General features: G+C 39.5%; 1 pseudogene; it reads left to right on the forward strand.

Annotated features, from left to right (window-relative positions):
- Positions 1-969: 969 nt before the first annotated feature.
- Positions 970-20,497, forward strand: LOC135230479 (olfactory receptor 7G2-like; annotated as a pseudogene).
- Positions 20,498-24,600: the final 4,103 nt, after the last annotated feature.

Raw genomic sequence — 24,600 nt, forward strand, 5'->3', positions numbered from 1 at the left:
CTACTTAGTTGCCTAGCTTTTCTTGGATTCAGTCACTAATACAGAGGACTTATGTTTCCATGAGGAAGTCTTTTGAGGTTCAGGTTTATAGATAACATTTTCTAATCTTCACCCCAGATCCAAAGTGTGGACCTGGTTGGATGCCATCCCATCTGTTACATACTAACTTCGTAGGCAGAGGTGGAAATACCCTGAAGACTTTATTTGAAGGAGATACTAAAATTTTTTAAGGGGAATTATGAAATCTGAGTAACTAGGGGTATTAATTGTGTAATATTTGGAGACATTAACAGAGAGACAGCAAGAGAATAATCTCGGCAGTTAGGTAATCTGAGCTCAGACACAATCACTGCTACTCGCTGACTTTGCGCATTGTGTCTATGACATAACACCACCTTTCCCAAGTGTACCCCCAGGTTGATGGGGGTGACAGTATGAACTAATTCATCATTGACAAGCTCTTCAGGGGATTCTGAAGGATTCCAAAGTTTGACAACCATTGCTCTGCAAATGGATTTCATTGTTTTAATCCATTTGACAGCATGGAATAATTCTAAAGGGAAAAGGCCATGCCTTATTCTTTATTTCATCTTCATAACTTGGTACAATGTGTTGAAGTAGAGTGGGTGCTCAAATAAAATTTGAACCTTCAGAAGGATTAGAGGGAGATGAAGAAAGAGGAGTAAGTGGAAAGAAAGATTTGAATATCTCCTTAGGTTCATAATGTAGACAAGAACATTTCTTTCTGAAGTAGTGGTTTTGAAACTTCAGCATACATCAGAATCACGTGGAAGTCTTGTTAAAACATAAACTGCTAGTCTTCATCCCAGAGTTTATCATCAGTAAGTCTGGAGTGGGCCCAAGAACTTACATTTTTACAGGATTTCAGGTAATGATCTTGCTGGGTGTCGAGGAACCACATTTTTGATTATCTGTCACCACATCTTCTCCATCAGATTCACCAACAATATGGAACCCAGAAATCAAAGAGGTGTTTTAAAATTCATTTTTCTGGGACTTACAGAGGATCCAGAATTGCAGCCCCTCCTCTTTAGCCTATTTCTGTCCATATACCTGGTTGCCCTCCTGGGAAACCTACTCATCATCCTGGCTGTCAGCTCTGCCTCCCACTTCCACACCCCCATGTACTTCTTTGTCTCTAGTCTCTCCTTCACTGATATCTGTTTCAGCACAACCACGATCCCGAACATGCTGGTGAACATCCAAGCACAGAATCATAGCATCATTTACATAGGGTGCCTCACCCAGGTCTGCTTTGTCCTGGTATTTACTGGTTTGGAGAATTTTCTCCTTGCAGCAATGGGCTATGACCTCTATGTGGCCGTCTGCCACCCACTGATATACACCATCATTATGAACACCTGCCTCTGTGGCTTGCTCTCCCTACTCCCCTTACTAACTAGCATTGCGAATGTCCTACCTCACAGTCTGATGGTGTTGCATCTGTCCTTCTGCACAGACCTGGAAATCCCTCGTTTCTTCTGTGAACTTGATCAGATTCTCAAGCTCGCCTGTTCTGATACCATTATCAATTACATCCTAGTATATTTTGTGGCTTCTTTTTTTTTTTTTTTTTGTGGTGATGTTCCTCTCTCTGGAATCATTTTCTCTTACACTCGGATTGTCTCCTCTACTATGAGAATGCCATCAGTGGGTGCAAAGTATAAAGCGTTTTCCACTGGTGGGTCTCACCTCTGAGTTGTTTCCTTATTCTTTGAGACAGGCTTTGGTGTGTACATCAGTTCTGCATTTGCACACTCTTCCAGCAAGACAGCAGTAGCCTCAGTGATGTACAGTGTGGTCCCTCAAATAATGAACCCTTTTATCCACAGCCTGAGGAACAGGGACATGACAGGAGCCTTGAGGAAAATCATCAGTAGGATACCATCATTTAAGTAACTCTGTCTTCTGTTTTGGGCTTGGGATAGGATGGGTCAATGTGGAAGGAATACTGCTGACATGGATTGAATTTTATCTCCTAAAAATATGTGTATGAATTTGGTTAGGCCATCATTCCCAGTATTGTTTGATTGCTCACCATTTTGTCATCTGATGTGATTTTCCTAGGTGTTGTAAAATCTGTGTCTATGATGCTGATGAGATGGGATTAGAGGCAGTTATGTTTATGAAGCAGGACTCAATTTACAAGATTAGATTTGCCTTGATCAAATCTCTTCTGAAATCTAAAAGAGGGAAGCTGGCAGAGAGGCAGGGGTACCACATACCACCAGGAAAACAGTGCTGGGAGCAGAGGATGTCCTTTGGATTTGGGGTTCCTGAGCAGGGAAGCTCCTAGACCAAGGGAAGATTGACAAGAAGGACCTTTCTCCAGAACTTGTGGAGAGAGAAAGCCTTACTCTGCAGCCGATGCCCTGAATTTGAACTTCTAGCCTACTATACTGTGAGAAAATAAACTTTTGTTTGTTGAAGGCACCCACTTTTGGTATTTCTGTTATAGCAGCACTAGATAACTAAGGCAACTGGTGATCCAAGATGTCTGACTGTTCAATCAGCATATTCTTCTAAAACAACTGGGTAACATAACGGCTAGGTACATTTCAGTTAATTCATGATAAATGGAGAAAAATATTAAACTTGTCAAGACTTTCATTTTACTTGGATGCACAATCAACACCCATGGAAGCAGCAGTCTGGAAATCAAATGATGTATTGCATTGGGCAAATCTGATGCAAAAAATTCTTTAAAATGTTAAAAAACAAAGATGTCACTTTGAAGACTAAGGTGTACCTCACCGAAGCCAAGGTATTTTCAGTTGGCTCATATGCATATGAAAGCTGTGGAATGAATGCAGAAGATGAAAGAAGAATTGATGCCTTTGAATTACGGTGTTGACAGAGTCTTGAACATACCATGGGCTGCCAGAAGAACAAATTAATGTGTCTTGGAAGAAGTACAGCCAGAATGCTCCTTAGAAGTGAGGATGGAGAGACTGTGTCTCATGTACTTCGGACATGTTATTAGGAGGGATCAGTCCTTGGAGGACATCGTGCTTGGTAAAATAGAGGGTCAGGGAGAAATAGGTAGCCACTGAAAGAGATGGACTGACAGTGGTTGCATCAGTGAGTTTCAACACATAGCAATGATTGTGAAAATTGGACAGGACTGGGCAGTGTTTCATTCTGCTGAATTGACTTGATGACCCCGAACAACAAGAGTAACAATAAGAGATAATCTTTCCTAGGAATCATCAAGAGAACATCCTATATCATCAGCTTGAATTGGGGCATATGCCCCTTCTAAAAATAATTACTGTCAAGAGAAATTTCATTACCTTGGAAGGACAAAATGAATGCTCTGATTAGAAAAGTGTGAAGTGGGGTTAAGTGCTACAATGATTACAAATGTTTAGAACAATGCCTGCCACGTAGAATTAAATGAATTTACCTAATGAATGTGAGTCAGCACAATTGATTTACAAGTGTAGCACTCTCTTTCTCCTTTTGTAATTCCTTCTGTTTCCTATATTTTAAGCACTTACTTCAGCCATTATCCTCGTTTACTAGTTTGAATATGTATTAGCAATTGATACTTGTGGTGTAGGCAATGCTGTATTTGGAAATACTTCATTGGATGTTTATTTGTCCTGCTGTGTTCTCTTTCTTATCCTGAAAGAAAAACTTGAAATTTTCATTCTCAAGTGACTTGTTTTAGTGGCTTATTTTTGAGTTGGTTGGATTGATCAGTGTTTTCCCTTTTGGATTGTGCATGTCGTATCTTCATTCAAGAAGTGATTAACTCCTCCAATCTCATAAAAATGTCTGCCTATATTGTCTTGTAAACATTTAATCATTTTTACTTTTGTGTTTAAAAGGCATTGGAATTATCTTTGAATATGATGTGATGGAGAATTCAATTTCATTTGCTTTCCATATGGATAAAAACTGATCTCAGACTATTTCCTGAATGATACCATCCTTTCTCTGCAATGCCCTGTTGTCATAAATAAAATGTCTCATGCTTCTGTCTTTGATAAGTGTTCTTATAGATGAAGATTCTGTTAGTTCTATCTTTCAATAGTATACTAGAACCATCCTGTTTTAGTCATTATAGATCCATGATATATCTTGTTAGTTGGTAAGGCAAATAGTCCCCATTGTTCTTATTTGTCATCAAGGTAGATGTTGTTTCTCCTTGTTCTTGTACAAAACTTTTAAACCCTGGGATTTTTCTTTCTTGTGCTAACCTGGTCTGCTTTGGGCACTAAGGTTGTGCTGGCTTTATAAAGAGAGATAAAGACTATCCGGCCCCTAACATTTTCTGAAACCTTCCTTTAATCTTTAAATTAACTCCCTTGAGTGCTTTGAAGAATGTGCCTGTAAAACTGCATGTCTCAGTTTGTGTTTTGGGACAAATTATATTAATGAGTACTTCATTTTTTTTAATGTTTCCAAGGTTACTTGCTTTCTGTTTCTGCTTGAAAGAATTACAGTCAGGTGGATTTAACTAAGACCAACACTTCCACTTGTGCATAGAGTTCAGTCTCTCCTGTCTATGTTAGGACATAACTCTGGTAATTCCCCCATCTCCCTCTTGCATCATCAGGTTTCTCCCTTTGACTTGTTCATTTTCAATAGCATGCAAGATATTTGAATTCCTCAAATCTTACAAAAAAGAAAAAAAAATAACGTTCCCTGAACCCTTCATTTTGCTCTAGCAGTAGATTCATTTCTCTGCCCTCTTCATATAGCAAAACTCCTCAAAAGAGATGTCTCCACTCACTCTCCCCAATTCTTCTCTATTTACTCTTGAGGTCTATGCAATCAGGCCTTTGCCGCAACACTTTACAGAGAGTGCTTTTGAGGAGCTGCCAGTGTTCTCTACCTTAACAAGTCCAACCCAGTCCAGGTCAGTTAATTCTCTGTCCTTCTCTTTTCAACCACATTGTCTCAGTTTATTACATATTGACACACTTCCGTCACTTGGCTTTCAGCACCATATATTGTTTTGACTTTATTCCTACCTGACTAGCTACTATTTCTCTTGATGTGTCTTCTCATCTTTCCAGTCTCTAAACACTGGAGGGCCTCCTCTTTTAGTCCTCAGACCTCTTCTTCTCCAGCTACATTCAATCCTTTGCAACAGCATCCAGACTCATAGATTTAAAATTCATCTGAAGACAAATGAATCCTAAATTTATAGGTAGAAAGGAGCACTTCCCCGAATGCCAGACTTATATATCCAACTTCCCACTTGCTATCCCTCAATTAAAAAAAAAAAAAAAAAGATATTCCATCAGTTCCTGGTAGCTTGTTTTTCACCAGTGCCTTCAGTGGAGCTCGGGCTTCTTCCTTCAATACCATCAGTTCTTGATTGTATGCTACCTCCTAAAATGGTTGAAAGTCTACCAATTAGTCGACAATTAGTGACTGTGTATTCTTTCTATCTTCATTTGATGCTTTCTGCATCGTTTAATATTTTTCCCATAGAAACCAGCAATATTGCGATTGGTGGCTTGAATTTTTTCTCCAGTTCTTTCAGCCTGAGAAACACCAAGTGTATTCTTCCCTTTTGGTTTTCTATCTCCAGGTCTTTGCACATGTCATTCATTATAATACTTTACTTTGTCTTCTCAAGCTGCCCTTTGAAGTCTTCTGTTCTGCTCTTCTACTTCACTATTTCATCCTTTTGCTTTAGACACTCAACATTCAAGATCAAGTTTCAGAGTCTCTTTTGACATCCATTTTGGTCTTTTCTTTCTTTCCTGCCTTTTTAATGACTTTTTGCTTTCTTAGCATATGAAGTCCTTGATGTCATTCTACAGCTCATCTGGTCTTTAGTCATTAGTGTTCAATGCATCAAATCTATTCTTGAAGTGGTCTCTAAATTCAGGTGGGGTATACTCAAGTCATACTTTGGCTCTCATGGACTTGTTCTAATTTTCTTCAGTTTCGACTTGAGCTTGCACGTGTGTAATTGGTGGTCTGTTCTGCAGTCGGCCCCTGGCCTTGTTCTGACTAATGATATAGAGTATTTACATCTTCTCTTCCCACACGTGTAGTCAGTTTGATTCCTGTGTATTCCATCTGGTGAGGTCCACATGTATAGTCGCCATTTATGCTGCTGAAAATGTTATTTTCGATGAAGAAGTTGGTCTTGCAAAATTATATCATGCAATCTCTGGCATTGTTTCTATCATCAAGGCCATATTTTCCAACTACTGATTCTTCTTCGTTTTCAACTTTTGCATTCCAAGGGCCAGTAATTATCAATGCATTCTGATTGCATGTTTGATCAATTTCAGACTGCAGAAGTTGGTAAAAATCTTCAATTTCCTCATCTTTGGCCTTAGTGGTTGGTGTGTAAATTTGAATAATAGTAGTAGTAACTGATCTTCCTTGTGAGTATATGGATATTACCCTATCACTGACAGCACTGTCTTTCAGGATAGATCTGGAAATGTTCTTTTTTTACAATGAATGCAATGCCATTCCTCTTCAAGTCGTCATTCCTGGCATAGTAAACCATATGAATATCCAATTCAAAATGGCCTATACCAGTCCATTTCAGCTCACTAATGCCTAGGATATCTAAGTTTATATGTTCCATTTCATTTTTGATGATTTCCAATTTTCCTAGTTTCATACTTAAGACATTCCATGTTCTTATTATAAATGAATGTTTGTAGTTGTTCTCATTTTGAGTTGTGCCACATCAGCAAATGAAGGTCCAGAAGCTTGGCTCCATCCAGATTGTTAAGGTCATCTCTACTTTGAAGAGGCAGGTTTTCCCAAGTTGTATTTTGAGAGCCTTCCAACTTGAGGGGCTCATCTTCTGGCACTATATCAAACATTGTTCTGCTGGTATTCAAAAGGTTTTCATTAGGTAATTCTTTTCAGAAGGAGACTGCTCAGTCCTTCTTCCTAGCCTGTCTTAATATAGGAGCTCAGCTGAAACCCGTCCACCATGGGTGGCCTGCTGGTATTTGAATACCAGTGGCATAGCTTCCAGTATCACAGCAACAGGCAAACCCCACAGTACTACAAACTGACAGACATGTGGGGGTCTGTTAAATGGATACAGTTTTAGAAGTGCTTGCTTGTCTATGCCAAGGAATTTGGAAGATAGCTACCTGGCCAACTGACTGAAAGAGATCCATATTCATACCTATTCCAAAGAAAGGTGATCCAAAAAAATGCAAAAATTATAGAAAAATATTGTTAATATCACACTCCAGTAATATTTTGCTAAAGATCCTTCCAAAGTGGTTGCAGCAGTATATCAACATAGAACTGCCAGAAATTCAAGCCAGATTCAGAAGAGGACATGGAAGCAGGGATATCATGGTTGATGTCAGATGGATCCTGGCTGAAAGCAGAAAACACCAGAAAGATGTTTACCTGTATTTTATTCACCATGCAAAGGCATTTGACTGTGTGAATCATAACAAATTATGGATAAGATTGTGAAGAATGGAAATCCTGGCATGGTTAATTGTTCTCATTTCAGAAAAGTTAATTTTCCTGTACATGCATCAAGAGACAGTCATTCGAACAGAACAAGGGCATAATGTGTGCTTTAAAGTCAGGAAAGTTGTGCATCATGGTTGCATCCTTTCACCGTATTTATTCAATCTGTATGCTGAGCAAATAATCCAAGTAACGGAACTATATGAAGAAGAACTGGGCATCAAAATTGGAGGAAGACTCATCAACAAAGTGCGATATGCAGTGGGCAACCCTGTTTAAAGTGTTGAAGAGCAAAGATATCACCTTGAAGACTAAGGTGCCCCTGACCCAAGCCATGGTATTTTCAATTGCATTGTATGCCTGTGAAAGCTGGAAGATGAATAAGGAAGACCAAAGAAGAATTGATGCCTTTGAATTGTGGTGTTGGCAAGGAATATTGACCATACCATGGGCTGCCAAAAGAATGAACAAATCTTTCTTAGAAGAAGTACAACCAGAATGCTCCTTAGGAGCAAGGAAGGGGAGACTGCATCTTACATACTTTGGACATGTTGTCAGGAGGGATCAGTCCCTGGAGGAGGACATCATGCTTGGCAGAGTACAGGGTCAGTGGAAAAGAAGAAGACCCTCAATGAGTTGGATTGACACAGTGGCTGCAACAACAAGCTAAAGCATAACGACGATTATAAGGATGGCTCAGGACCGGGCAGTGTTTCGTTCTGTTTTGCATAGGGTCGCTGTGAGGTGGAACCAACTCGACAGCACCTAACAACATCTGCAACATTTTCGTGGTCAGGGAGCCCTGAGGGTTCAATGGTTAAGTGCTCAGCTGCTAACAGAAGAGTTGGTATTCACACCAACCAGCTGCTATACAGGAGAAAGATGTGGCGGTCTGCTCCCTTATAAAGATCACAGCCTTGGAAACCCTGTGGGGCAATTCTACTCTGTCCTACAGGGTTGCTATGAGTTGGAATTGACTTGTCAGCAGTAGATTCGCTTGGTTTGCATTGGCTTGGTCTTTCAGGATTTACACTACCCTGGGAATAGAATGATAATAAAAGGGTTTGGTTAATGAGGAGCTTTGGATATTGAGTCCCTAGAGACACAGAGGCTGTAAGTAGTCTACCTGTGACCACTTCACTCAAAAGTCCTTCTCCAGCCAAGAAGCAATGCACCTGAGACTCCATTCAGAGATGGTTCTCATGCCAGGAGCCTGGTGCCTCCCTTGGTACCTCTGCCTTTCCTGAGTACTGACCTTCTGGCTACATCATCCAACATCCAGGGCAGATGTGAAGCATCATTCCTCAGCGATGCCAGCCAGGTAACCTAAATCCCTTAGTTAATGTTTGGAAATGAGGAGAAACGTTTCTCTGTAGCTTCATCCAGGGGAAGGTGTGAAGACAGTACATGCATGAAATGATTAGAACCAAGTCACCTATGGACTCCTACATTTCTCCCATCTTCCTGACATGTTTCCTTGTTTCTTCATACCCGAATCAGGCAGCTCTTACTCAGCTAGTCTCTTACTGTGTCTCTACAATGGCAAGGATCAAATTCTTTCTGTGCAGAAAACTACCCCTTCTCAAACATTGAGTATTAGAAAATTCCCTGACATTTACTTGTATTCTTGTGCTGGTGGTGGTGAGGAGAGTTGTTGAGCTTCACTTTATCTTCCTATCCCTGGTACTTGATATACCATCTTTAGGAAAGTTTTGGTATTATCCCTGGTGCCAGGCTCTGAGAGCTCTGGGGGAAGAAGCAAAGACCCAGGCAGACTTAGCAAGCTGCCTCGCTAGGTTATTTGTTTCTCTTTATAAAACTAACAAATATTTGAAATTAGAATACTACAGGCAGTATAATGAAACAACCAACGAAACAAAAACACCTGTTACACCTTCCAGGATTCACATTGTTGATGTTCTGCTGTAGCAGCTTGAAGTATTTTTTTTAAGTGACAAAATAATATGTATACAGAAAACATCTCCTTTGTAATCCTCTCTGTTGCTCTCTTTTCCTCCCAGAATCAGCAGCATCTTGGATGTTATGGTATCCCCCAGTCATGGGTTTATATTCTACATGTATATTTCTCTCTCTCTGTATATGTACGTACATACACACACACACACACACACACATACATATATATATATATAAACCAAACCAAACCCAGTGCATCACTATGAGTCAGAATTGAATCGACGTCACTGGGTTATATATATATATACATAAGGCAGTAGATGGGTAGACAGAGAGTTGGAGAGCAATTAGGAAAATAGCTGTCAATTAGAGAATGAAGAAATATATTGTGGTGTAATAATATAGTGGAATACCCTATTGTAGTTAAAATTAATGAAGCACAATTAAAGGTATCAACATTCATTAAAAAAACATACCAAGAAAGCCAAATGTAAAATGACATATACAGTACAATTCTGTTTATATAAAGCTTTAAAAAACACAAACTGTGCAATTCTATGGAAGAATTATACTACATGTAGTAAAAAGTGCAGAGGAATAAGGTCAATCAAGTTAATGTAGTGTTTAGCCCTGGAGAAGGAAAAGAATCAATATTGTGCAAAATACATGATGTGGGGAGCCTCAAATATTCCTGCATTATTTTGTGCAATAAAAATATCTAAAGCAAGGGTGGTGACGTGTGGGAATTACCAGTGGACTGGTAGGTGCCCAACCCTTCATTGTTATTCTCTGTATTTTTCATTGTGCTTGAATTATCAATTAAAAAAAAACTCACTAGGTGTCTCAGTCATCTAGTGCTGCTATAACAAATATAACAAGTGAATGCCTTAAACAAAGAGAAATTTATTCCTTCACAGTCTAGTAGGATACAAGTCCATATTCAGGGCACTAGCTCCACAGGAAGGCTTTCTCTCTCGGTCAGCTCTGGAGGAAGGTCCTTGTCATTAATCTTCCCCTGATGGATGAGCATCTCAGACTCAGGCACCCTGGGTCCAAAGGATGCGCTTTGCTCCTGGTGCTGCTTTCTTGGTGATATGAGCTCCCCTTGTCTCTCTGCTTCCTTCTCTCTTTTATATCTCAAAAGAGATTGGCTTAAAACATTATCTAATCGTATAGATCTCATTGATATAACTGCCACTAATTCATTTCATTAACATCATAGTGATAGAATGTATAACACATAAGGAAATCACATCAAATGACAATATGGTAGACAATCATACAATACTGGGAATCATGGCCTAACCAAGTTGACACATAATTTTTGGGAACACAATTCAATCCGCGACACTCGAGTAGATTTTAAAAAATAATAAAAAAAATTTCATGCTGTAGACTTCTTGTCATACAATTTTTTTTTCCTCTGCAAGGATTTCATTATGTGTGTTGATTGATCTAGACCTAATTTATTCTTTTTCATTGTTATATATTTCATCATCCCATCCATACCAAATGAGTATTGATATCACTGATATTCATTTAGGGTGTTTCTTCCTTCTGCTTCTCTACATGAGCAAGATTCCCATATAAATTCTTCCCTGAAGTTAGCATTTATAATGCTAGGAATGTTCTCTCATTTTGTCTTTCCTCAACTGCACTGTTCACCACTTCTGTCCTAGGAGTAAAAGATGCCTGGTACTATTGTTCATGACACACACACACACACATACAATCACAACAGGACATGTCATTGTGAGGCCCCATATGCTGAGCACTGTACCAGAAGTAAAAGATGCCAGGTGCTATTGTTCATGACACACACACTGTCTTCGTCATCTAGTGCTGCTATAACAGAAATACCACAAGTGGATGGCTTTAACAAAGAGAAATTTATTTCTTCACAGTAAAGTAGGCTAAAAGTTCAAATTCAGGGTGTCTGCTCCAGGGGAAGCCTTTCTCACTCTGTCAACCTTCTCATCAATATTCCCCCAGACTAGGAGCTTCTTTGCCCAGGTACCCTGGGTCCAAAGGACACACTCTGCTCCCAGCACTGCTTTCTTGGTGGTGTGAGGTCCTCCTGTCTCTCTGCTTGCTTCTCTCTTTTCTATCTCAAGAAATTACCTTAAGACACAATCCAGTCTTTAGGTTGAGTCCTGCCTCACTGACACAAGTGCCACCCACCCACCTTCATTACCATCATAGAGGCAGGATTTACAATATATAGGGAAATCACACAATACTGGAAATTATGGCCCAGCCAAATTGATACACACATTTTTTGGGGAATATGATTTAATCCATGACATACACACACACACACACACAATCACAATAGGACATGTCATTGTGAGGCCCCATATGCTGAACACTGTACCAGGGGTGGTTTTCAAACTTTACCATACATCAAAATACATGGAAGTCTTGTTGAAACACAAACAGCTGAACTTCATCCCAGAGTTTATCATCAGTAAGTCCAGAGTGAGTTTGAAAAACTTATATTTCTAAAAAGATCCCAGGTGATGCTCTTGCTGGGCATCCAGGAGCCACATATTTGATTATCTGTCATCCCATCTTTTCCATCAGATTCACCAACAGTATGGAACCTAGAAACCAAACAGATGTTTCAGAATTTCTTCTTCTGGGACTTACAGAGGATCCAGAACTGCAGCCTGTCTTATTCAGTTTGTTTCTATCTATGTACCTGGCCACCCTCCTGGGAAACCTACTCATTGTCCTGGTTGTCAGCTCTGACTCCCACCTCCACAACGCCATGTACTTCTTTCTTTCCAATCTCTCCTTCGTTGATATCTGTTTCAGCACAACCACAATCCCAAACATGCTGGTGAACATCCAAGCACAGAATCAAATCATCACTTATGCAGGCTGCCTGACCCAGGCCTGTTTTGTAATGATATTTACTGGTTCGGAAAATTGTCTCCTTGCAGTAATGGCCTATGACCGCTATGTGGCCATCTGCCACCCACTGAGGTACACCATCATCACGAACCTCCACTGCTGTGGCTTGCTCTCCCTACTCTCCTTACTAACTAGCATTGTGAACGCCCTACTTCACAGTCTGTCGGTGCTGCATTTGTCCTTCTGCATAGACCTGGAAATCCCTCATTTCTTCTGTGAACTTGCTCAGATTCTCAAGCTCGCCTGTTCTGATACCTGCATCAATTACATCCTAGTGTATTTTGTGGCTACTGTATGGGGTGGTGTTCCTCTCTCTGGAATCATTTTCTCTTACACTCGAATTTTCTCCTCTGTTTTGAGAATGTCATCAGTGGGTGCAAAATATAAAGCTTTTTCCATCTGCGGGTCTCACCTTTCAGTTGTCCTTATTATATGGAACAATCTTTGGCATGTACATCAGTTCTGCATTTACACATTCTCCCAGGAAGATAGCAGTAGCCTCAGTGGTGTACAGTGTGGTCCCTCAAATGATGAATCCTTTTATCCACAGCCTGAGGAACAGAGACATAAGGGGACCCTTGAGGACATTCATCAGTAGAATACTGTCATTTTAGTGATTGTGTCACCTGTTTTGGGCTCTAGGATGGGTCAAATTGGAAAGAATACTGCTGATCAAGGATGTCTTACTATTTCGTGAGCAAGTTCTTCTAAAATGATTAGATAACATAATGGCTATGTACATTTCAACTTATTCATGATGAGTGAGAAAATACTGAAGTTGTCAATAATTTCATTTTACTTGGATCCACAATCAACGCCTATGGAAGCAGCAGTCAAGAAATCAAATGACATATTGCGTTGGGGAATTCTTCTGTAAAAGACTTCTTTAAAGTGTTAAAAAGCAAAGATGTCACTTTGAGGACTAAGGTATACCTGCTCCAAGCTAGAGTATTTTCAATCACCTCATATGCATGCCAAAGCTGGACAATAAATAAGGAAGACTGAAAAAGAATTGATGCCTTTGAATTGTGGTGATGGTGAAGAATATTGAATACGCCATGGACTACCAGAAAATGAACAAATCTCTTTGGAAGAAGTGCAGCCATAGCACTTAACATCTACGCCACCAGGGTTTCCAGTAGGGTCTGTGAAAAAGAGGAACACCTTCAATGAGATGGATTTACACAGTGGGTATAACAGTGGGCTCAAACATAGCAATAATTGTGATGGTTGTGCAAGACCAGGCAGTATTTTATTTGTTGTGCATAACTGACCCGATGGCACCTAACAACAACAACACGTTTCAACTTGAAGTTGAAACTTGGCTTTTCTCTTTATGTAGCTCTGTGCTGTTTGTTAAACTCTCTAAGCTCAGTTTTTTTTTTTGGTCAGGTGCCATAAAAGCAGAGCCTGAGGCAGGTGTTCTTATTACACGATTTTTGGGGCAGTGGTCTAGGAAAGAAGGAAAACAGGAGAACGTGGATAGGGCAGGGAAATTATGTAAACAGAGTTGTGGTCATAGCTAGACACTAGATTCAGCCTGATTCTATGAATAGAGAAATGCGATTGGAAATCCAGACTTAGCCTGCCTGTGAGGCAAGAGAGCTCTTTTTTCACGTCCCAATTTAGTAATTACTGAGACATATCACTGGTAAGCCATATTTGTTCAAAGCAACATCAGTATCCACAATACTTACATCTACAGAAATGGCTAATTAGGTTATCTCAATTGGCTTGAGATAATTTTGAGATATTTGAGCTTCCTAAGTGTGGAAGCTTTCAGTTCTAATAAGAAAATATAAACTCTGACTCTAATATGCTCAAACCACAAAGTTATTTTTCATTATAAGGAACAGACTTCAGAGGTAGAGAAGGCACAAGAACAGGACAGAAACACTTTATTTAGTCTCCCATAAGTGGCTTCATCCTAGAACTTTTTCCCCTTGTGGTCTCCTGATTACTACAACAAATGCAGGTGTCATATCCACACGTGACGCCCAGAGGGAGAATCCTTACTGTCCTTCCCTGGATCTTATATTAACGCACCTTTCCATGGAGTCATCAAGTGACGTTTCTTCCCATCTCATTACTGAGAATAGAATCATATGCCCCTACTTAATCTAATTCCTGGTGTGGAGAAAAAAAAAAGATTACCATGAGAACCTTAGACTGACGATTTGAAGTATAATTCCTGCTGGGATGTTAACCCCTATGACCAAAAGGAGTACCTACCAAAAATACCTGGCACAATGGTAAATGTTCAATAAAGCTTTAAATGGTCATTGTAGTCCATGTCTTGTCTGTATTCATAAGTATTCTAATCATTTGGCTCTCACATATTTTTACCACTTGCTCCAGTGGTTGTATTTGTTTACCCTCATTGTAATAATTCTCAGCAGCTTTTATTCCTCCAATCTGAATAACCACCGTTTCTTAATCAAGAATCGATGATACTGAAGGAAGAGTTCAAGCAGCACTGAAGGTACTGGTGAAAATCAAGGCTCCAGGAACTGACGGAATACCAGCTGAGATGTTTCAACACATGGATGCAGTGGTGGAAGTGCTCACTCGTCTACACCAAGAAATTTGGAGGACAGCTACCTGGCCAACCGCCTGGAAGAGATCCATATTTATGCCTATTTCCAAGAAAGGTGATCCCACAGAATGCGGAAATTATTGAACAATGTCATTAATATTACACAGAAGTAAAATTTTGCTGAAGATCATTCAAAAGCAGCTGCACCAGTACATTGACAGGGAACTGCCAGAAATTCAGGCTGGATGCGGAAGAGGACATAGACCTGGGGATGTCATTGCTGATGTCAAATGGATCCTGGCTGAAAGCAGAGAATATCCTAAGGAGGTTTACCTGTGTTTTATGGACTAGGCAAAGGTGTTCTATTGTGTGGATCATCACACCTTATTGATAACATTGTGAAGAATTGGAATTTCAGGACACTTAATTGTGGTGATGAGGAACCTGTACACGTATAAGAGGCAGTAATTCAAACATTACAAGGGGATACTTCAAGTTTTAAAGTCAGGAAAGGTGGGCATCAGGGTTATATCTTTTCATTATACTTATTCGATCTGTATGCTCAGCAAATAATCCAGGAAGCTAGACTATATGAAGAACTGGGCATCAGGATTGGAGGAAGTCTCTTTAAGAGCCTGCGATATGCAGGGGTGACACAACCTTGTTTTTTTAAAGTGAAAAGGACTTGAAGCACTTACTGAGGGAGATCAAAGGCAACGGGCTTCAGTATGGATTACACCTCAACATAAAGAAAACAAAAATCCTCACAAATGTAACAATAAACAACATCATGACAAACGGAGAAAAGTTTGAGGTTGTCAAGGATTTCATTTTACTTGAATCCACAAGCAGTCAAGAAATCAACAGACATTTTGCATCCGGCAAATGTGCTGCAAAGGACCTCTTTAAACTGTTAAAAAGCAAAGATATCACTTTAAGGACTAAGGTGGACCTGACCCAAGCCATAGTGTTTTCAATCACCTCATAGACATGCAAAAGCTGAACAATGAATAAGGAAGACTGAAGAATTAATGCCTTTGAGTTATGGTGTTGGCGAGGAATGTTGAATATACTATGGACCGCCAAAAGAAGGAACAAATCTGTCTTGGAAGAAGTACAGCCAGAATGTTCCTTAGAATTGAGGATGGTGAGACTTCATCTCACATACTTTGTACACCTTATCGGCAAGGACATCATGGTTGGTAAAGTAGAGGGCCAGTGAAAGGGAGGAAGACCCTTAATGAGATGGATTGACACAGTGGCTGCAACAATGGCCTCAATCATAACAATGATCTTGAGGATGGCTCAGGACTGGGCAGTGTTTTGTTCTGTTGAACAGAGGGTTGCTATGAGTCAGAACCAACTCGAAGGTACCTAACAGAAACAACAACAAAATCTGAGTAACATAATCAAGTGAGTAGGGTAGGCATTGTAAAGTTTGATAATTTTTCTCTTGTACTTTTTTGCTTCAATTCCTTCTAGCTGATTTATTGATAAGACTACATCTGAATTTTTTCTTTTCTACTTAGTCATCACATCTTGCTGTGTTCTTACTCATGTGGAAGCTACACACAGAAACATAGTTGAATAATAACACATCGCTGATGTCTTAGAGGGTTGGCAAGAAAACCTTTCAATGTTTCTTCGGGAAGAAAACAGTTTTTCTTTGAAGAAGAACTTTACTTTGAAAAGGAGTTGTGAATGTGGTGGGAGAAACGGGAAGTTGGCAGGGCTAGGGAGATCACATTTTCCACAAACTCACACACACAAAAAGGGGGGCCATCAGTGAGAATCATCTCTAAGAGTGTGGGAGAATAATGAAGGTCTCACAGGAGAATCAAGAAGCTCTTGAGAGCCTTCTATTCTGGTCATCACTGGGGCGAAAGAGGGAGATTGTTTTCAGCAAGCTGGAGGACTAATCCCCACCCTGACTCAAGGTATCTTCTAGTGTAGACCTTCTTCCATTGACATCCACAGAGCACCTTCAGGCATGCATCACCTGAGACCCTTGTTCATACTGCAGGGTCATGGACATTATCCAAAAAAATACTGACTTTGAATCTCTGGGGAGATGCCTGAAGGATGAGATGCTTAAATAAACACTTCTGGAAATTCTTATGAACTCTGAAGTCTGAGAAGGGAGGCACTAATATTAGAAGAACATGGGAGAATGTATTTATAATATAGAATATAAAAGGACTTTCCTCAACTTTACTTGGTATGATATCTATATAAACTGTACACCAAGGTTCATTGCAGCACTTTTCACGATAGCCAAAAGGTGGAAAAAACCAAAATGTCTATCAACAGATGAATGGATAAACCAAATGGGGTATACCCATAAAGTGGACTATGACTCAGCCATAAAGAGAAATGAAGTTTTGACGCATGCCATTACACGGATGAATCTTGAAAACATCATGTTGAGCAGAATGAGTCAGTTGTAAAAAGACAAATACTGTATGATCTCATGTATATGAAATAAGCAAATATACAGAAAAGGAAGAATTATTAGTTGATACCAGGCATGAAGGGGAAGGGGAAAGTTTTGCTTGCGGCCTGTTAAGTTTATGTTAAAGGTGGTGGAATAAACTGGAAAAGGATACGGAGAATGGTTGCACAACTTGAAAAATGTAATCAATGTCACTGAACTGTACATACAGAAATTATTGAGATGGTGTAAGTTTTGTCGTTTCTTTTAATAAAAAAAAATTATATATAATGTAGTATATAAAATGTATCTGTAGTTCTTACAGTGTAGCAATCTAGTAAAAACACATATACTCATCACTAGGTTAAGAAAGAAAGCATTACCACCACGTAGATACCATTAGAACAGCTAATCACATCACCCTTCCTATATCTAGTGATAACTACTATCCTAAATTCTGTATTTATCATTTTCTTTGATGTTTTTCTATTAGGTTGGATTCTATGAAATTTCGAAGTTGATCATTTCCACCTTATACTCTGGCATTTTCAAAGTATTCAATAGTATATTTTTATCACTGTTGTACCCCATTGTTCTTAAGTTCTGTAAAGTCGTTTCTGACTCATGGCAACCCTATGTACAACAGAATGAAAAACTGCCCAGCCCTGCGCCATCCTCACAATTGTTGCTAGGCTTGAGCCCACGGTTGCGGTCACTGTGTCAATCCATCTCATTGAGGGTCTTCCTCTTTTTCACTGGCCCTCTACTTGATCAAGCATGATGCCCTTCTCCAGGGTTCAGTCCCTCCTGATAAAATGTCCAAAGAATGTGAGAGAAAGCCTCACCATCCTTGCTTCTAAGAAGCACTCTGGTTGTGCTTCTTCCAAGACAGATTTTTTTTTGTTGTTGTTCTTTTGGCAGTCCATGGTATATTCAATATTCTTCTCCAACATCACAATTCAAAACTGTCATTTCTTCAGTCTTCCATATTCATTGTCCAGCTTTCGTATGCATATGAGGCAGTTGAGAACACCATGGCTTGAGTCAGGTGCACCTTAGTCCTCGAGGTGACATCTTTGCTTTTTAACACTTTAAAGAGGTCTCTGGCAGTCGATTTGCCCAATGCAATGCATCTTTTGATTTCTCGACTGCTACTTCCATGGCTGTTAATTATGGATCCAAGTAAAAAGAAATCATTGACAACCTCAATCTTTTATGCACTTATCATAATGTTGTTTATTGGTCCAGTTGTGAGGGTTTTTGTTTTCTTTATATTGAGGTGTAATCCATATTGAAGGCTGTAGTCTTTAACCTTCATCAGTAAGTGCTTCAAGTCCTCTTCACATTCAGCAAGCAAGGTTGTGCTATCTGCATAACACAGGTTGTTAATGAGTCTTCCTCTGATCCTGATGCTCCCTTCTTCTTCATATAGCCCAGCTTCTCAGATTATTTGTTCAGCATACAGATTGAATAGGTATGATAAAAGGATACCCTGACACACACCTTTCCTGACTTTAAACCATGCAGTATTCCCTTGTTCTGTTTGAATGACTGCCTCTTGATCCATGTACAGATTCCTCATGAGCACAATTAAGTGTTCCAGAATTCTCATTCTCCACAATGTTATCCATAATTTATGATCCACGTAGACAAATGCCTTAACATAGTCAATAAAACACAGGTAAACATCTATCTGGTATTCTCAGCTTTCAGCCAGGATTGAACTGACATCAGCAATGATATCGCTGGTTCCACATCCTCTTGTGAATTTGGCTTGAATTTCTGGCAGTACCCTGTCCATGTACTGCTCTAACTGCATTTGAATGAACTTCAGCAAAATTTTACTTGTGTGTTATATTAATGATATTGTTTGATAATGTCCACATTCTGTTGGATCATCCTTGTTGGGAAAGGGCACAAACATGCATCTCTTCCAGTCCATTGGTAGGGTAGCCGTCTTCCAAATTTCTTGACTTAGACGAGTGAGCACCTCTTGCACTATACCCCTTTGTTGAAACATTACTTGGTATTCCGTCAATTTCTGGAACCTGGTTTTTCACCAATGTCCTCAGTGCAGCTTGGACTTCTTCCTTCAGCACCATTGGTCCTTGATCATGCACTTCCTCCTGAAATATTCGAATGTCAATTTGTTTTTTTTTTGGTTACACCGACTCTGTGTATTCCTTCCATCTTCTTTAGACACTTCCTGCGTCATTTAATATTTTCCCCATCGTTGTTGTTGTTAGGTGCTGTCAAGTCAGTTCTGACTCTTAGCGACCCTATGTACAATGGAACAAAACACTGCCCAGTTCTGCACCTTCTTCACAATTGTTGTTATGCTTGAGCGAATTGTTGCAGCCACTATTTCAAAACCATCTCATTGAGGATCTTGTCTTTTTCACTGACTCTCTACAAAGCATGATGTCCTTCTCCAGGGACTGATCTATCCTGATAACAAGTCCAAAGTATGTAAAACATAGTCTCCCATCGTTGCTTCTATTTTACCCATAGAATCCTTCAATATTGCAAGTCAAGACTTGGATTTTTTCTTCACTTCTTTCAGCTTGAGAAAAGTAGAGTGTATTCTTCCCTTTCGGTTTTCTAACTCCAGGTCTTTGCATTTTTCCTTATAATGCTTTACTTTGTCTTCTTGAGTCACCCTTTGAAATCTTCTGTTCAGCTCCTTTACTTCATCATTTCTTCCATTCATTTTAGCTATTCTACGCTCGAGAGTAAGTTCAGAGTGTCCTCTGTCATCTATTTTGGTCTTTTCTTTTTTTCCTGTCTTTTTAATGACCTCTTGCTTTGTTCATGTATGATGTTCTTGATGTCATTCCACAACTCATCTGGTCTTCAGTCATTAGTGTTCAATGGATCAAATCTTTTCTTGAGATGGTCTCTAATTTCAGATGACATATACTCAAGGTCATAATTTGTCTCTCACTGACCTGTTCTAATTTTCCTCAGCTTCAACTTGAACTTGTATATGAGTAATTGATGATCTATTCTGCTCTCAGTCCCCTGACGTTGGTCTGACTGATGATATTAGCTTTTCCATAGTGCCTTTCTACAGACGTAGACGATTTGATTCCTGTGTATTCCATCAGATGAGGTCCATGTGAATAGTCACCATTTATGTTGTTGAAAAAGGGTATTTGCAATGAAGAAGTTATTTGGTCTTGCAAAATTCTTTCACGCCTTCTCTGGCATCACTTTTACCACAAAGATCATATTTTGCAACTATGGATCTTTCTTTTTTGTTTCCAATTTTCACAGTCCATTAACAGTAATTATCAATGCATCTTGATTGCATGTTTGATCAATTTCAGACTGCAGAAATTGGTAAAAATCTTCAATTTCTCCAAGTTTGGCCTTAGAGGTTGATGGGTAAAATTAATAATAGTCATATTAACTGGAATTCCTTGTAGACATATGGATATTATCCTATCACTACCAGAATTGCACCTCAACATAGATCTTGAAATGTTCTTTTTGATGATGAATGCAATGCCATTCCTCTTCAATTTGTCATTCCTGACATGGTAGACCATATTATTTTCTGATTCAAAATGGCCAGTACCAGTTGATTTCCACCATCACAGTATGACAAAATTAACAGATGCATTGGGACATTATGTAGGATGATATAAAAAAAAATAGTTCCCTCTCTGATGTAAATGAAACTTTTGGTAACTAACATTTTGCTATTGTGAATAAAGTTGAGTATTTTTGCACACGTTCCTGGTGCAAATGAGCTAGAGTTTTATACTGGGATGGCCTTGTTGGCTATAACATTGAGCCTATTCTCCATGTAGTTCCAAAGAGTTTTCCTAAGTCAATGAGCTAGTTTAAGCCCCCATTAGAAGTCCGTGTTGCTTCATGTCGTCACCAACACATGTTCATTTATTATGGCAATTTAGAGGGAATAAATTATTATTACATAATACTATTTATTATGAGGTTTAGAGTTCTTTCACACCCTATATTCCATTTATTTTCCCTTCTTTGGGAAGTATATGTTTATGGTATTTCTAATGAGGTCTTTATTTTTATTGAATATGGACCCATTCTCTGTAATACAACTTATTTATAAATAAAACTGTCCATGATTTGGGGGCCAAGAAGGTGGAGTAGTCAGAACCTTCTGGTGAACCTCTGACAACAAAGACCTGAAAAAGCAAGTGAAACAATTATATTTTTGACAAGCTAGGAGCCCTGAACATCAAAAGCAAAGTTAGAAAATGGACTGAGTGGCAGGGGGAGGGAGAGATGGTTCAGAAGCGGGAGGAGTTGCAAGACTTGAATTACTGGGAACCCACAGACACCATTCCCAGAAGTGACAGCACCAGGCTGGTGGTAGGGTACCAGCAGCAGTTTCCTCAGGAAGAAACAGGCAGCCTCAGAGCCTACTCGCATGTCCGCAACCAGAGAATAATGGTGTTCTCAGCAAAAGCTAAGTACTTGCATATATTTTACCATCCCCCCAGGCTCCAAGCCTCCTTCAGCGGCTGTTGATTTCCCTGGGCCTGAGATAGGCTCTGCTGAGTGACCTGAGCCATTCTCTCAGCCTTGGAAAAGGAATAAATTCCCAACTGGGAAAAAAGATAATCTGCCAGCTCCACTAACCTGGGGAACTCAGGACAGAAGCAGCTCCTGTCCAAGCATAAATGATCCATGGACTTTGAACACCTTTCCACCCTGCATAGACTTGTGTGGGGCTATTTCAGGAGAACAGGCCCTTGTTGGCAGGTTACAACTCTTTCAGCTTTGTCGTGGACAGGTGGGTGTTTGATGTTTGACACCACTTTGCCTATTAAACAGCCTCCTCACCTACCCACATCAGGGGCTTAAGGACAGGTGGCTCCACTCAGGAAATCCAGCCACCCATGACAGGGGTCCAAAGATAATTGGTACCTCCCAGTTCTTATAACCAAAAGCACTGGGTGCCCGTGGTCCTTCTGCAGACCCCACCCACATATGTGCTTTAGGGAACAGGTATGCACTTTCCTCACAGACCCTCAGGGGGTGGTTGTCAGCCCTCTGCCTTATTTAGAGTGTCCCCCTGCTGCAACCAGATACTGGTAAATACACCAACCACCCCTTCCCCTGTAAGACTGTAGGAGAGAGCCTGTACCACACACTTGATGATCAGCTGCCTGGACACATGAGCTGAATCCATACAAGAAGGGTGCATGGACTCCTAGACTGATACACCTGATAAAAGCTCTAGCCATCTGGTGACAGGACGTTAGAGCTTCAAAGGCAAAAACAATCAAGGTAGCTCACTCAAGCAACTTATTTGGGCACAACAAAACAAAACAAAGCAAGAAGCTAGGAGACAGTAAGCAAACATAAAAGAAACTAATACAATAACTTATAGAAGGCTCAGAGACAACAGTCAATACCAAATCACATAAAGAGGCAGACCGTGATTGCTTCAACAAGCTCTCAAAACAAAAAATCAAGGGATTTTGTGGATGAAGGGTGCCTTCCTGGAATTACCAGATGCAGAATACAAATGATTCATATACAGAGCTCTTCAAGATATCGGGAACGAGATCAGGAAGGAGATCAGGCAATATCCAGAACAAGCCACGGAACACACAGGTAAAACACTTGAAGAAATTAAAAAGGTTATTCAGGAAAATAATGAAAAATTTAATAAGCTGCAAGAATCCATAGAGAGAAAGCAATCAGAAATTCAGAAGGTTAACAATAAAATTACAGAGTGAGACAACTCAATAGAAAGACGGAGGAGCAGAACTGAGCAACTGGAAGGCAGAATTGGTGAGATTGAAGATAAAGCACTTGGCACCAATATATTTGGAGGAAAATCAGATAAAAGAATTAAAAAAAAAAAAAACGAAGAAACCCTAAGAATCATGTGGGACTCTATCAGGAGACATAGACTATGAGTGACTGCAGTACCAGAACAGAAAGGGATAATAGAAAAAACAGAGAGAATTGTTGAAGATTTTTTGGCAGAAAGCTTCACCGATATCATGAAAGATTTCTGTCCAAGATGCTCATTGAACAGCACATAAGGCAGATCTCAAAAGAAGGTCACCAAGGCATACTATAACCAAACTTGCCAAAACCAAAGATAAAGAGAGAACTTTAAGAGCAGCTAGAGATAAACAAAAAGTCACCTACAAAGGAGAGTACATAAGAATAAAATTAGACTCCTCGGCAGAAACCACGCAGGCAAGAAAGCAGTGGGATGTCTTACAACTGCCAGCCAAAAATCATATACCCAGCAAAACTGTCTCTCAGGTATGAAGGTGAAATTAAGACATTTCCAGATAAACAGAAGTTTAGGGAATTTGTAAAAGCCAAACCGAAACTACAAGAAATACTAAAGGGACTTCTTTGGTTGGAAAATAATATCAGATCTCAACCCAAGACTAGAAAACTGGGCGGAGCAATCAGATGTCCATCCCGACAGGGAAAGGACAGAAGTAAAACAGGATTAAAGACAATGTTCAAAACAAGGCAACAGCGATGTCATTGTGTAAAAGAGGACAACAATACAACAATAAAGAGGGACTAAGAAATGTAGTCATAGATCTTTCACATGGAGAGGAAGACAAGGCGATATAAGGAAAGAAAAGTCAGGTTTAAACTTTAAAAAATAGGGGTAAATATTAAGGTAACCACAAAGGTGACTAACTATCACATTCATCAAAATAAAATGCAAGAAAAAAATAGAGACTCAACAGAAACAAAATCAACAACGAATAACAGGAAAAGACAATACATAAAGATAAACTACTCGGCACAAAAAAATAAGTGGAAATAGAAACTGTCAACACACAAAAAAAGACATCAAAATGACAGCACATACCTATCCATAATTATGCTGAATGTAAATGGACTAAATGCACCAATAAAGAGACAGAGAGTTGCAGACTGAATTAAAAAAAAATCTGTCTATATTCTGAGTACAAGAGACACACCTTAGACTTAGTGACACAGACAAACTAAAATTCAAAGGATGGAAAAGAATATATCAGTGTATCAAGCAAACAACAATCAAAAAAGAGCAGGGGTGGTAATATTAATTTCTGACAAAATAGAATTCAAAGTTAAATCCACAACAAAGGATAAGGAAGGACACTAAATAATGATTAAAGGGACAATATGCCAGGAGGATATAACCATATTAAATATTTATGCATCCAATGACAGGACTGCGAGATACATAAAACAGACTCTAACAGAATTGGAAAGTGAGATAGGCAGCTCCACAGTTATAGAAGGAGACTTCAAAACACCACTTTTGGTGAAGAACAGGACATCCAGAAAGAAGCTCACTAGAGACATGGAAGATCTAAATGCCCCAACAAAAAAC

The sequence above is a fragment of the Loxodonta africana genome, chromosome 3 (assembly GCF_030014295.1).
Source record: "Loxodonta africana isolate mLoxAfr1 chromosome 3, mLoxAfr1.hap2, whole genome shotgun sequence".
Lineage (NCBI taxonomy): Eukaryota > Metazoa > Chordata > Mammalia > Proboscidea > Elephantidae > Loxodonta > Loxodonta africana.